Below are 13153 nucleotides of genomic sequence, written 5' to 3'. Positions count from 1 at the left end.
CATCAGTAGCAAAGAAAGCCTGCCAAGAGTTATAGTGGAGACAAGAAGACCTAAATAAGAGGTGCCTATACTGTTTGTCTCTATTTCTTCACCTCTCCTTCACTCCATCAACTAATCTAATTTTATTTTTAATTTTCTAATTTTTTTTTTTGAGATGCAGTCTCACCATGTTGCCCAGGCTGGTCTCGAACTCCTGGGCTCAAGCAATCCTCCAACCTTGGCCTGCCAGAGTGCTGAGATTATAGGCCTGAGCCACTGTTCCTGGTCTAACCACCAACTAACCTAATTTTAATTCTGTCTCCTCCCCTGTACCATACCTGCTAACCCAGGTCATAAATGATCTCCATGTTACCAAAACAAGTGGATAAATCTCTGTCCACTTGTGATTTTAACTTTTAGCTACGTATTCCAGCACTAACCACTTACTTCTTTTCTTACTTTACACTAAGATAGACATTTAAAACCTAATTATATTTTAAAAATTCAACTACATTTATTTATTTATTCGAGACAAATTTTTGCTCTGTTGCTCAGGCTGGAGTGCAGTGGCGCACTCTTGGCTCGCTGCAACCTCCACGTCCCCGCTGCTACCCGTTCAAGCGATTCTCCTCCCTCAGCCTCCCAAGTAGCTGGGATTACAGGTGTGTACCACCACACCTGGCTAATTTTTGTATTTTTAATAGAGACAGGGTTTCACCATGTTCGCCAGGCTGGTCTCGAACTCCTGACCTCAGGTGATCTACCACCTCAGCCTCCCAAAGTGTTGGGATTACAGGCCTGAGCCACTGCATCCAGCTACATGTTTTTCTTAATTATTGGGTAGATACTTTAAAACTTTTAATAATTTTAAGAAAAGTGTAACTACTTCAGGAAAAATGAAGAATTTCTCCAATTAACTAGTAGGAAATGATTATATTTATTCTGAAATGATCAACTCAGTTCTTTACAGGAAGCCTCCAGAGAGTTAATACCATGTCTTCTGTTGATTTAAATAACAGCAACAAGAAGAAAAAATCCTGCTAATAGAAATCCTAAAATCAGCTGGGAGTAATTATCAGAAGGTAGAAAATATTTTAGAGGCTGGGTGCGGTGGCTCATACCTGTAATCCCAGCACTTTGGGAGGCTGAGATGGGAGGATCACCTGAGGTCAGGAGTTCGAGACTAGCCTGGTCAACATGGTGAAACCCCATCTCTATTAAAAATACAAAAATTAGCCAGGCATGGTGGTGAGCACCTGTAATCCCAGCTACTCAGGAGGCTGAGGCAGGAGAATCACTTGAACCTGGGAGGTGGAGGTTTCAGTGAGCCAAGATCATTCCATTGCACTCCAGCCTGGGCAACAAGAGTGAAACTCCATCTCAAAAAAAAAAAAAGAAAATGTTTTAGATGGGCAAAAATTTTCCTAACTCATAGGATTTTATTGCATTTAGCAAAATTTGAATTGCTTTGTGATATAAAACAACACTTTTATATGAGATAGATATGCAATGTCTATGATATAGACACCTGTAATTTCAACATTTGATGAGTCAGAGAAAAAAAGGTTTCCTTTGGGTCTTATTTGATCACTATTCTGTTAATTTTAAGCAAGCTTGTAGTAAATTGATCTATTTGGATATAAATAGGTTACATGATTATCAGTACTGGAGACCCATGTATCCTATTTATTTACAAAAGAATATTAAATATCCTATTTTAAGTTTTATATTACAGCCTATTTTGATTTTTTAGATAAAAGTCTAGAGCTTTTATTTTAATGCATGCTAAGAGATCAGAATGCACTGGCATTCTCTGATTTAATAGTTTAACATATGAAGACTAAAGAAATATAGCTGATTCCATGGTTGCATAAATAGTTCAGAGGAACAACATGTTAGCAGTTATTTGCAGTGGACTATAAAAGAGATCAGCTGACAATTTAGTTTTTTTAAGAATTAATAAATAACATTGAACATTCACTTATCTTTCTTCAGTTAGCATAAAAATGTTACTAAATGATAAATTGTTCTTCGTAATGAAAATGTATATGCCTTTATATTTTAATATGCATATATTTCTATTTTGTTATAAATATAATTTTATTATGCATATAATTATATGTATGCCAACATTTAATATGCACATATTTTACATATAAATATTTGATAATCAGTTTCAGTCATTGTAATCTTGTAACCAATTTAGTTTTCCTTCTCTACCCACTTTAACAAACTCTATAATCCTCTCTGGGTGCAGTGGCATGTGCTACTGGGGAGGCTGAGGCAGGAGGATTACTTTAGCCCAAGGGTTTGAGGCTGCAATGAGCTATGATCAAGTCTATGAATAGCCACTGTACTCTGGCTTGGGCAACATAGTGAGACCTCAATGTGTTTAAAAAAAAAAAAAACCCCTTTCTATATTGTAGTTGATATTTCTACCCCACATCTTCTCATAAAATTAATTGTTTGGATTCCATTCCTTCTTAGGTTACCCCTACTTTGGAAATGTAGGACTATGCTTAGTGAATGTGTGTGTGTGCGTGTGTGTATACATATAGGTGTGTGTGTATGTGTATAATTTTACTTCCATTTGTTTTTACCCTTATAACCTCTAAGAAATTATTCCTTCCCTAACACAGCCAACATTTTAAAAAAGTTACCAACATCAACTACTGGAAATAGTATGCACAATTCTATGTGCAAAGCGTTTTAATGCAGGCTTTCAGAGTTTTCATTTGCATTTCAAAGAGATAACAGTCAAAAAAGTTATACATTCAAAAGGGATTAATTAGATAAAGTCCAGCGTTGCCACATAAAGTACAGGACATTCAGTTAAATTTAAATAAGGGATAAATAACATTTTCAAAATATAAGCATATCCTGTTTAATATTTGAAACATACTAAACTGTATTTGTTATTTATGTGATATTTTAAAGTAAACTGGGTGACCTGTATTTTTGCTAATATTGTCAATACTAGTTTAGAATTACTGCACTAGATCCTTCACCTCTTCCTTGTCCTCCTTCCCATTTGTTTTCCTAAAATAGCAACATTTCTATTCAGATCAAGCTCTCAATTTCTGAGATCAAAATAAAACCTAAATTATTTTCTAGCAGTTAATCTTTCCCAATTATTCAATGATTAATTTTCACTCTGCCAGATACTAACTTTGATATTGTGGATCCAAAGATAGAGGATAAAAGAAATTCACAGTCTAGTGGTAAGATATATCACTGGTGGGAAATAACTCCTTACTAAATAAGCTAATAAAATAATGTGAAATCAGTAGAGAAACAGCTCAACCTTCTAGTAGAACCATCAGGCTTTACACAAGATGCAGTGCCCATGAATCCTGAATGAAAGGAGAATGTATTTCACCATCATGGAAAACAACATGATAAAATAGAAAATCAGGTATATTATAGGGGATGAAGAAATTATTGTTCATTGGTATAATCTTACAATACATAAGTATACAAAGTTTTCTAGGTAGGATCTTTCAGACTTTTAGATTAGAGTTAATAAGAGTAGGCCAAGCCTCAGGGAAGCGTACTTTTTAAACCCATTGATTTCATACACACATATAGATTACTTGAGTTTACAAGTAGTACTTCTTAAAAAGCAATTATATGCAATATGTATATTCATGAACCTCCTTACTGAGTAAAGAAAGATAAGCATTCTTTTCTTCTTTTAAAATTTGTTTTTTGCGCAACATCTGTCTTTTTCACTAAATGGAAAGTCCTTGGGAGCAGAAAGTCCCTGTCCCCAGCCCCCTTCTCTTTCACACACCCACGCCCACACACAATCTGACAAAATAAGTTGTGTGAGTGTTAGGAGGGCAACAGAATTGTGGAGAGCACCCACAATAGGAGGCCATTAAACACTTGGCTCCCCTGGTGTTAGCAGTGATTCAGTTTCTGAACAACTTTTCTGGAATGAATTCACTGGAATGCAACTAGATTTTTGCTAAGTAGTGATTACTGAAACTTCTAGAAGTATATCATAGTTACTTTCCAGGATAGGATACAGTAACAGGTTGAATTGTGTCCCTTCCACAAAAAAAAAATTATAGGTTGAAGTCCTATCCCCCAGTACCTCAGAATGGAGGTATTTCCTATTTGGAAATAAGGTCATTAAAAATGGGAATAAGGTTTAGTGTCCTATAGTACCGTAGGATGACTATAGTAACCAACAATATACAGTTTCAAATAGCTAGAAGATATTGAATGTTCCCAATACAAGGAATGATAAATGTTTGAGATGATCGATATGTGAATTACCCTGATCTAATCACTATACATTATAGGTGTCATAACATTATGTACCCCATAGACATGTATGATTATTATGTGTCAATTACATTTTCTAAAGGAAAATGTTATTAGATGAGGTCATACTGGAGTAGAATGGGCCCCTAACCCAATATGACTGGGTTCCTTATATAAAGAAGAAATTTGGATATAGAGACATGCATACAGAAGGAATGCCATGTGAGCAGGAAGCAGAGTGTGATCATGCAGCAGAAGCCAAGGAATGCTCAAGGTTGTCAGCAAACACACTGGATGACAGGCACGGAAAAGATTCTCCTTCACAGCACTCGGAAGGAACCAACCCTGCCAACACCTTGATCTCAGATCTCTACCCTCCAGATCTGTGAGACAATAAATTGATTGTTTAAGCCACTCAATGTGTGGTGCTTTTTATGACAGCTCTAGCAAACCAATACAGATGCTTTTTCCTTGCCTCTCCAATTTACATGATTTCCATGATGGGTGGGGAAACACCAAAACTTCCTATCACACACTTCAAAAGGAGCTATGCTAGAATGGAAGAATCATTTCTCACAATAAGTTTGTCAGGTTTTTGTTCTATCCTCCAAACAAACTTCTGCCCTATTAAGTATTATTTCTGTACCAAAGAGTTTTATGTCATTGTTTAAGTTAATCAAGTCTAGAAATACCTAAAGTCAATGCTGTAGTTTTAATCCAAAAGCAACAGTCATTCTCAGAGAAAGAGCTCATTACCATCAGCCGCAGTGGCCCACGCCTGTAATCCCACCACTTTGGGAGGCTGAGGTGGGTGGATTACTTGAGGTCAGGAGTTTGAGACTAGCCTGGCCAACATGGCAAAACCCCATCTCTACTAAAAATACAAAAAAAAATTAGCCAGGCGTGGTGGCATGCACCTGTAGTCCCAGCTACTCGGGAGGCTGAGGCATGAGAATCGTTTGAACGAGAGAGGCAGAGCTTGCAGAGTGCTGAGATCACCATACTGCACTCCAGCCTGGGCAACAGAGCAAAACTCCATCTCAAAAAACAAAGAGCTAATTACTATATTTGGTATTTCTGTTTTTATTAAAGCCAACATATATTGAACCTTTTCTATGTTCCAGTCACTGTGCTGAGGTCTTTTCATGGATTATCTGATTAATATCTTACTATCAATGTGAAATACTGTTATACTCATTTTACTAAGGAGTTAGCTATGGACTGAAGATTTTCAATAACTTGGTAAAAACGTTGCACAGCTAATGAGTGGAGCCAGGGCTCAAACCCAGCAAGTCTGGCTCCTGAGTTAATACTATTCTGCTTTATTTTACATACTGTGAAAAACAGAAGACAATCAAAATTGACACTGTGCAATTGTTACCAACGGGTCTTTGTTCTTAGAGCTCCCAAGATGGGGTGGGCTGCTCCCAAGATGGCGGCAAGCCTTTTGTTCTTTGATCTGGGGTTCTTGGCCTCATGGATTCCAAGGAATAGAACCTTGGGCCGTGCAGTGAGTGTTATAGCTCTATTAGAAGCCGTGGGTCATGGAAGTGAACCATGGAACCCAGTGACCAGTGTTCAGCTCAATTAGGACGAACCCAGGCACTTAGCTACTCAGGAACAATGGCGAACCTCTAGCCAGATCAGAAGTGGCAATGGGTGACTTGATGGAGCAGAAGCGCAGCAGACACCCTGCCGGATCTGGAGGGGTGAAAGTCAACGGCAGGTCTGCGGCAGCAGCGTTCAACAGTGGTGGACTATGAGTGAAAGCTCAGCTCGAGCCGGAACAAACACTGACCAGAAGAGTATGCAGTTGCAAGATTTAATAGACTGAAAACAGAGCTCCCATACAACGGGAGGGGACCCAAAGGGGGTTGCCACTCCCTGCTCGAATGCCTGGGTTTATATCCTGATCACTGTCCCTCCCCCTGTGCTCTCAGGTGATAGATGATTTGATTATTTCTTTACCTCCTGCTTTTAGCCTAATTGGTATTTTAATGAGCTTTCTTTTTACTACCTGATTGGTCAGGTGTGAGCTGAGTTACAAGCCCCGTGATTAAAGGTGGGTGCAGTCACCTTCCCCAGCTAGGTTTAGGAATTCTTAGTCGGCCTAGGAAATCCAGCTACTCCTATCTCTCACAATGACTGAAAACCCTTAGAGTATATCCTTTATTAAAGAAAGGCAGTTAACATCGATTTTAATTATGTTTTATAGCAAAATCATAGGCAATCCTTCTTTCCCCAGCCCCGAGTTTCCACTCTGCCGCCCAACAAACCAAAGGACAAGGTTCTGTCAGTTTTTGGTGGATCAGTGTAGCTGTGATGTTCAAACTGAGAGACTTGGGGGCCAGGAGGGGAGGGACAAGGTAGTATTGTTTTAATATCATGTACACATGCACCCTCATTTAAAAATCCCTGATCTAAATGCCCCAGTGTTCTTACTCTATAATGCTATGCAATCTGACCCATAAAAAAATTTTTAAGAAGACAGGTGATCTTTGGCGGCATTCTTAACTTTCTTTCAGACCTCTTCCCTAGTCATTCATTGCCCTCTTAACATCACTCACTACTCAACTCCCTCCCCTCCACACTTGCTCTAGGTAAACTCTTACTTTGGGATCTTTTGCTCTCCTCAGTCTCTTTTGCTTTTCCTCAAGCCTCCTGCCCACCACCCCCCACCACCCCAATATCTTTCAAAACCTTATCTGCCCTTTGTCTAGATTCCCCTTAGAAATCATTCTTGATTAAAGTAGCAAATATCTTCTGTAAGGTATTTGCAATTAACAGTATTTCCACCTGTATTTACATATTTAACAGTGGAAAGCTGAGGAAATCAAAACTTGAGAAGTTCCAGGCCCCAACAGTAAGTGATGAAAGGAGTAAGTGAGGCTTTCAAGTACCTCTACGATACAGTTTGGCTCTGTGTCCCACCCAAGTCTCATGTGGAATTGTAATCCCCACTTGTTGAAGGAGGAGCCTGGTGGGAGGTTATTGGATTATGGGGGCTCAGATTTCCCCCATGCTGTTCTCCAGATAGTGAGCTCTCACCAGATCTGATGGTTTAAAAGTGTGTGCCACTTCCCCTTTCACGCACTGTGCCACCATGTGAAAAAAAGGTGCCTGCTTCCCCTTTGCCTTCTGGCATGATTGTCAGTTTCCCGAGGCCTCCCAGTCATGCCTCCTGATAAGCCTGTGGAACTGTGAGTCAATTAAACTTCTTTTCTTCATAAATTACCCAGTCTCAGGTAGTTCTTTATAGCAGTGTGAAAGCGGACTAGTACGCTCTAAAATCACTTCTATCTACCAAAACCTGGATATTGTACCATATTAAGGTCATACTCTTCTGATTTTATTACCTGTATGGAACACTTAAGAATCTTACTAATCCTAATGACAGAATTCTGCTAGCAAAAAAAAAAAAAAAAAAAAAAGTAAGAATTTATGATAAAGACCCCAAAAGCAAATACAATAAAATTAAAAATGAGACTTAAAGATCTCTGCAAAACAAAAGAAATTATCAACAGAGTTGAAAACAACCTACAGAATGGGAGAAAATATTTGCGCACTATGTGTCCAACAAAGGACTGAGATACACGATCTACAAGGAACTTAAGCAAATCAACAAGAAAAAAAACAAAGGGCGGTCGCCGCTGTAACCGCTTCCACCCCGCCATGCAGGGCACGGCGACACACAGGCCCCCGCAGGAGGCAGCTGCCCACACGGGGAGCTGTGCCCACCTGAGCACGGCAGCCGCGCCTTCCGCCACCACAGACCCGACCGCCTAGGTTCCTTCGGGGCTGGGATTTGCTTTAAGATGTGCCCCAGCAGGAGGCTCTGTGAGGAGAGCCGCGGAAGCCGGTGAGGACGCTTGAGTGGAGCCCGTGCCCTCCGCAGCCACAGACCCCACTCAGGGCGCGAGGCTGAAGCCACCGGGATTTGACGTTGGAGGTGCGCGCCCGCAAGGGTCATCTGAGGACCTTTCCCGCCCCTCAGGGCCAGCCCTGCTGCCACCTCCCCCGAAACCCCCCAGCCCCCCACCCCGGTTCCTCGTTCTCCATATCTAGGGCCTTATTCTCTCTCTGAGCAGACCCGGCAGCCTCCCTCCCATCTCCAGCTGCCTCCCGCCTCATCAGCACCCCGACTCCTCCCTCAGTGGGGGCACCAGGCTGGAGGTGAGGGATCCCCGTTCCCCGACCCCTCAGCGTGCCCCTGGATCCCCCGCAGTGGCCTAGGTGAGTGCGGCCCTTCAGCAGGATCAGCTCCGAAGTCGTCAGGGCCAGCAATGCCTGACTGTGCGCTTAGCCCTGGAAGAAGAAAACACTAACAGAAAGGAGAAGTGCCACAGCTTTTAACCCAGATAAAGTCCTGCAAAAACGGCCTAGTACCAGGGAAAGTCCTTCCACTAGCATCACACATGTGCAATTCTGTCATCATTTGTGTGCTCCAATAGGACTCTGCGGATTGACAGCCAGGTAGAACTCGGAAGAGGCCTGCACAGACAGGAGCAGCATCTTTTCCTATTCAATGATCTGTTAGGTGTGGCCAAACTCAAATACAACATAACTGTAAGATACAAAATAAAATTAGATTAACTGGTATGTGGACAGCAAGCTGTCTGGATGAAGTGGCAGAAGGCAACACCAATTCCATGAAATCCTTGGCTCTGGGCTGACTCACAGTGAACTTTGTGGCCACTTTCAGTTCTCCAGAACAGAAGGACAAATAGCTCTCTCTCTCCTTCAGAGATACAACAATCCAGAGAAAGAGAAGGATGACCCGAAGGGCATTTCCCTCAAAATCTCCACCAAGGACATTGAGAATTATGCCTATTCTAAAACTATAACAGTAATGGATTCACATACAGCAAATGAAGACATCAACATATCATTACCAATGCTAAGGATAGCTGGCCCTGAGAGAGGTTAAAAGTTATGGTTCAATTCTGGCAAAGAAGAGGCTTCATGCCTACTCACGGGGCATGAAGATCTATATGGAATTAAAATGAGCCACCTTCGAGACACTGCACTGCTAACACCAGAACCAAAGGACTCTACCACCCTTTTCAACCAACAAGCACCCTTCCTCACAGACCAGCTCTTGGCCTGTGGAGGATGTGGCCAGCCCAGACTCAGGGCCTACAGTGACCTGTAGTCCCAGCTACTCAGGAGGCTGAGGAACGAGAATCGGTTGAACCCGGGAGGCAGGGTTTGCTGTGAGCCGAGATCACACCGCTGCATTCCAGCCCAGGCTGCAGAGCAAGACTCTGTCTCAAATAAATAAATAAATAAATATGTATTTTTTTGTACATGCAGAAACTAGAAGCTACTGCTAACTTTTAAAATTCTTTGGTTTTCAAGGCACTGATAACGTATGTGTATGAAGTCCATGCTGCCTGTTAAACAAAATGCCTTTTGCAGAATTAACCATCACACCAGAAAGAAAAAAAAAAAAACTCCATTACAAAATGGGCAAAGGAAATGAACAGAACAAACACTCCTCAAAAGAAGACATACAAGTGGCCAGCAAAAATATGAAAAAATATTCAATATCACGAATCATAAGAGAGATGCAAGTCATAACCACAATGAGATTACCATCTCACACCAGTCAGAATGGCTATTTTTAAAAAGTCAAAAAATGACAGATGTGGCTGAAGCTTTGGAAAAAAGGGACAGTTTATACACTGTTGGTGGGAACGCAAATGAGTTCAGCTACTGTGGAAAGCAGTTTGGAGATTTCTTAAAGAACTAAAAATGGAATTACCTTGTGACCCAGCAAATCCTATTACTGGGTATATACTCGTAGGAAAATAAATCTACTACCAAAAAGACATCTGCACTCATATGTTCATCACAGCACTATTCACAATAGCAAAGACATGGAATCAATCCAGGTGCTCATTAACAGTGGATTGAGTAAAGAAAATGTGGTACATACACACCATAGAATACTACACAACCATAAAAAAGAACAAATCATGTCCTTTGTAGCAACACAGATGCAACTAGAGTCTGTCATCCTGAGCAAATTTATACAGAAACAGAAAACCAAATATTGCGTGTTCTCACTTATAAGTGGGAGCTAAATATTGGGTACACATGGATTTAAAGATGGGAACAATAGACGCTGAGGACTCCAAAAGGTAAGAGAGGCAAGGATTGAAAAGCTGTCTATGGGGTACTATGTTTGCTACTTGAATGATGGGATCATTAAAAGCCCAAACCTCTGCATCATGCAATGTACCCATGTAGCAAATCTGCACATGTACCCCCTGAATCTAAAATAATAAAAAATTGCAGAGTAAAGCACTATACCTCAAACGAACAGGTTTTGCTTGATTTGCTTTCATACCTAGATTTGGCAAATAACATGTAGAAATTTGTCTAAATCACCCAGGAGTCTTAGACAACCAACTTTCAAAATCTAAAATACAATAACTAGTGGATTTTTTGCCTTCATTTTGTATTAGGGTTTTCCCAAAGAATAATCTCAGAGGCAAGCCCTTCAGGGGAACACTTGATGTGTTACGGTGAATCTGAAACTTTTATCCTCTAAAGAGCTTTTTTTTTTTTTTTTTTTTTTTTTTAGAGACAAGGTCTCACTGTCACCCAGACTGTAGTGCAGTGGCACAATCACAGTTCACTGCAGCCTCAACCTCTCAGGCTCAAGCCACCCTCCCACCTCAGCCTCCCTAGCAGCTGGGACCACAGGTGCATAGCACCATGCGTATACAATTTTTTATATTTTTGTACAGACAGGGTCTCGCTATGTTGCCCAGGCTGGTCTCAAACTTCTGGGCTCAAGTCATCCTCCCGCCTCTGCCTCCCAAAGTGCTAGGATTACAGGCATGAGCCACCACGCCCAGCCAGGAGGGCTTCTTTTAAAAGCGATAATAGCTACTTCAGAGAACAAGCCCCCACTACAAATTCATTTTCCAGATTCTATATGCTTCCTGTTGAGTGGCAAGAACAAATATTTCAGGGAGAATTCTAAGGTATAGTATCAGTTGAATGTCTGTCAGTTTAAAATGGGGACTTACGGTCATTTAAAAGATAAACTAGCGTGAGGATGGCTTGAGACCGGGCGAGCAGAGGTTGCAGTGAGCCGAGATCACGCCACTGCACTCCAGCCTGGGAGACAGAGTAAGGGTCCATCTCAAAAAATAAATTAAATAAATCAATAAAAAGTAAAAGATAAAGTACTATGAGCAGAGTGTCTTTTTTTCTACCCTGCTTTCAGTACTTGCTAGGAGTAAGGTGATGAAGATCCCTTTCTTGCTCAGTTAATGTGACAGCAGTCATGCCTGTTGACATAACCGCAGAATGCCAAATGATCTATTCATTCATTTCATTCCTTGCACTAGAACATCAGAGCAGAGAATCCACAAATGAACCCACATATCCAAAGCTGATGGCATTTTGGCCTCTTTCTGCCCCCATTACTGTGAAAAGATTTCTCCAAGGGAACCTGAAAGTAATCTTTGTGGGTTGCAGCAAACGTACACACCCTTTTGGAATTTTATCAGGCAATCTTAGCACAGGGCAGCTCAAACAAAGCAGGGCCCCACAGCGTCAGTGGCCTTCACTTAAGCACTAGAGGAACAGGATACCAGCCTGTAACCGTCTCCTTACAGGTGGGTGTTGGCTCATTTTAAGCAGATGGTGGATTTATGATTCTAATGTGCCGTATATTGCTCAATGGACAAATATTTGCACTGGACCAGAATAAATAAAAAAAAATTCTTCAGCTTAGCTTCCAAAGAATATCAGAAGTTTTAGGACACCTCAGCATTTAAACATTATAGGAAGTGAGTGAATGAGCCGCGACTCCTATCTTTCCTTTTTCTTCTGTTTCAAACCTGCCCTGAAAAATGAAAGAAAATGTTTGGAAGGCACAAGCACAGTGAGTTATATTCAGGAATTGCTATGTTTCTCCCATTGAGAGAACTCTTAAAAATGTACAGTATAAGCATATTTTAGCTCTAACAAAAAGATTCAAGTTAAATTTCCAACTGAAACCAGAAAATGGAGCCTATCTACTTTTCTTCCTCTAGTAATTTCTGTTGTTTCTTTCCATAGTATGACAGTGGTCATTTTTTTTCCCCCAGGTGTGAATGTACTCATGAAGAAATCTGAGTAATGCTCAACAGGTTTAACAGAACATTAGTTTCACATTACACCTTTAGGGCAAGGGTATCTGCTCTGTCTCTTCTTTATGGGTTTTTTCTTTTTGTTTTTCATATACTTGTTGAAGAGCTGTATATTTTTATTTCCCTGCAGAAATTGAAAGGGCTGCGCCACTGCCGAGCTACGGGACAGATGGATTTCAACAGGGTGATGACATTATGGGAAGCACATTAACCTTCTCCAAAGCAGCAACAAAAGAAAAGCAAGATTCAATCACTGGAATGAAAAACTATTTCACAAATTCAGTGAATGTTTTCAGTCCTCTAAAATTTGGCATTTTGACTTTTGGAATTAATGAGTAGGAAAATTTATTTAAAATGAATATTCCCCCAAAAAGAGAAGTCATCTGAACCCTAAACTCTCTCATCCAACAGGGCTAGAAAATTAGATTTAAGAAGAAAGATAATTTGATTCATCTGGGTTTCTCTACAAGGAAACATCAATCAGAGTGAAAGAAGAATACACACTTTCCAAGGAACTTCTTGCATTTCCCTCCAGGAGGAGTCCAGAGAAATAATTGGGTCTTTTAATCCTCCAAGAATGGTCTCCAATGGCTGGTACTAGGACCAAAAATCTCAGCAACCATGGGGAGATGGCAGTGTGGTAAGACATGGGGGAAGGTGGAATAAAAGAGAAGCAAAAGAGATGGGTATCTGCAAGAGATGTGGGAAAAATATTAGAGACAAACAGACACACACGTGTATACACACACATT

Source organism: Gorilla gorilla, chromosome 6 (assembly GCF_029281585.2).
Source record: "Gorilla gorilla gorilla isolate KB3781 chromosome 6, NHGRI_mGorGor1-v2.1_pri, whole genome shotgun sequence".
NCBI lineage: Eukaryota > Metazoa > Chordata > Mammalia > Primates > Hominidae > Gorilla > Gorilla gorilla.
This window is presented reverse-complemented; position numbering follows the sequence as displayed.